The sequence below is a fragment of the Gossypium arboreum genome, chromosome 1, assembly GCF_025698485.1.
Source record: "Gossypium arboreum isolate Shixiya-1 chromosome 1, ASM2569848v2, whole genome shotgun sequence".
Taxonomy (NCBI): domain Eukaryota; kingdom Viridiplantae; phylum Streptophyta; class Magnoliopsida; order Malvales; family Malvaceae; genus Gossypium; species Gossypium arboreum.
The window spans coordinates 87,572,258-87,574,969 of NC_069070.1; the positions used below are offsets into that span (position 1 = coordinate 87,572,258).

Below are 2,712 nucleotides of genomic sequence, written 5' to 3' on the forward strand. Positions count from 1 at the left end.
ATCTTTCATGGTTCTTTCAACCGAAAATGAGAAAAGAAAAAGGTTCATGGAAGCCATTAGGGTTCGGCAACTTCAAGCTTTAATTAGTAAGTGATTTTGACTCGGTTTTTGATAGTTTTTATATTTTTGAGATCGTTGCTTCGAATGCTAGTAAACCCATGCTTCAATTTTCGGAATTTATGTTGATTTTGTGTTTTGTCATTGTTGAAAGTTTGATGATTTTTGTGTTTAATGATGAAAAATAAAAATGTATTAATAGATTTTTCATGTTTTGGTTAAATAATGATTAGGTTGTTGAATGTGTTTTCGGTTGTGGCTTAATTGGATAAGCTAAGTGATGAATAAATCATTGCTTGTATAATTGGATTTTATTGGTGCATTTACGAAGACAAGAATATTCATGAATTATAGTTGATTTGTTAATTATTAAGTTAAGTTTAAGGTGTTTAGTTAATATGACTATTTGGTTATGAAATTGGTATAAAATATTTTTTTTTTTATATAATTTGCTAGCCGAAAACAATTTGGTTTTGAAAATAACATTTTAGCATGATTCATAGCATGTGAACTTGACATATTTCTATTCGGCATTGGTACTTAGTAAATGACTATTAATAGTTAAATGAGTGGTGCATGAATTATTTTTAAATACAATGGAGATTCGGTCATTTGGTAATGCTTGTATGTACTTGTATATTTTTGTCTAATAATCCGTGTGGAATAACTTGACCATTCAGTAATGGTTGCTAATATTTCATGTTTGGATGTATTAATGTATGTGCATTATATGTGTTGAATCAAGTTGTAAATAAATATATATATGTTACCGAATTGAATTGAGCTTTGAAGAATTTGTTCCGAGTGTGAAATAAATTGAATAAATGGGCTACTAAGGCCTAAGGTAAATTCGGTCTAACACGGGTTTGATGAGATTTTGTGTATTTTGTGCTATTTGGAAATAGGGACTAATTTGTGAAAATATGAAATATTAGGGGCTAATGTGCAAATTGCCCTTTTTATGTGTTTTTGGGCGAATTTGAGTATATGTGAGATTAAATAAGTTTAATTTATATTAATTTAGATCAAGAAAAGAGGAAATCAAAATTGGATCGGAAGAAAAAAAATCTAAATTTTTCAAATAGTCGTCCCGATTCGTTCGTCTTCGTCCGTGGTAAGTTTTAAGTAGTCACCTTTAGTATATAATTGATGATGCCTTGATATGTATACATTAGATGGATTGTGACCTTTTGGTTCTACTTGAATTAAGTTGTGTGATAAATAATTTATGTATATGACATATAGTTGAATGGTCACTATGGGTTAAGCTTGAATGGTGGAATGGATATGTGATATTTATGTATGACTTTTGAACCGAAATGTAAATGATGATGTTCATATGGACCTTGTATCCGAATGTAGCAAATGACTACTAATGTGATATGTTGAATGAGATGTGTTAATATATGATTAAATATGCATGATATTTGATGTATATCCGGGTTTTATCCCGAGTTTCAAATCTTGGTATTATATCCGGTTTTATTCGCAGAGCTAGGCTTCGTCTTTGGTATTATATCGAGTTTATCCCGAGCTTCTGCTGGTATTATATCCGGTTTTATCCCGAGCTTCGTCTTTGGTATTATATCCGGTTTTATCCCGCACCTTAGTCTTTGGTATTATATCCGGTTTTATCCCGAGCTTCGTCTTTGGTATTATATCCGGTTTTATCCTGCGAGCTTCGTCTTTGCTATATCCGGTTTATCCCACGTGCTTCGTCTTTGGTATTATATCCGGTTTTATCCCGAGCTTCGTCTTTGGTATTATATCCGGTTTTATCCCGAGCTTAGTCTTTGGTATTATATCTAAGTTTTATCCCGCAGGCTTCATACTGGTGTTATATTCGGGTTTTATCCCACAGGCTTCATGTTGGTATTATATTCGGGTTTTATCCCGCAGGCTTCGTGTTGGTATTATATCCGGGTTTTATTCCGCGATTTTATTCCGTAGGCTTCGTGTTGGTATTATATCTGGGTTTTATCCCGCAGGCTTCGTGCTAGTATTATATTCGGGTTTATCCCACAGGCTTCTTGCTGGTATTATATCCGGGTTAAATCCCGCAGGCTTAGTGCTGGTATTATATTCGAGCTTAAAGTCCCACAGGTTTTGTGCTGGTGACTAGATTCGGGTTTTAAACCTAGCAGGCTTAACGCTGATGATTCAAGTAAGATTATGAATCCGAAAGTTCGAGGTAAACTACTATTGATTATGTATGATACATTATGATAGTCAGGTACGTATTATGTACTCGCATGTGAATTGATTTTTAAGGTGAATTATTAGTATCAAAGAACGATATATATGTGTGAATGATTACTATATCTACGAATAAGAGCATGACCTATTTGGTCGATGTCTGTCATTATATGAAAGTATGTGACTTAAAATTTAATTGTACGAGCTTCCAGAGATATCCGAGTATCCTCTTTGTTTCCGAATGGTTCAACTGGTATTCTGAGAAGTAAATGAATATATAAATGTGCATCCGATTCAGGTATGTTGCAATGTTTATGAAATTGAGTAATGAAAGTGAATATGATTATGATCTATGGATATATAATTCAGGTATGTGTGTTTCGATTATGAAATTCATAAATGAAAGGTGATTATGTTTCAAGTGATAATATGTGAAATATATGACATCAAATGATGTGA

General features: G+C 32.8%; 1 long non-coding RNA gene across 1 annotated transcript; it reads left to right on the forward strand.

Moving 5' to 3' along the window:
- Positions 1-2,429, forward strand: LOC128290185 (uncharacterized). Its single transcript, XR_008279832.1, has 2 exons — positions 1-86; positions 2,083-2,429. It is a non-coding gene; the product is annotated as an uncharacterized LOC128290185 (long non-coding RNA).
- The last annotated feature ends 283 nt before the right edge of the window (positions 2,430-2,712 follow it).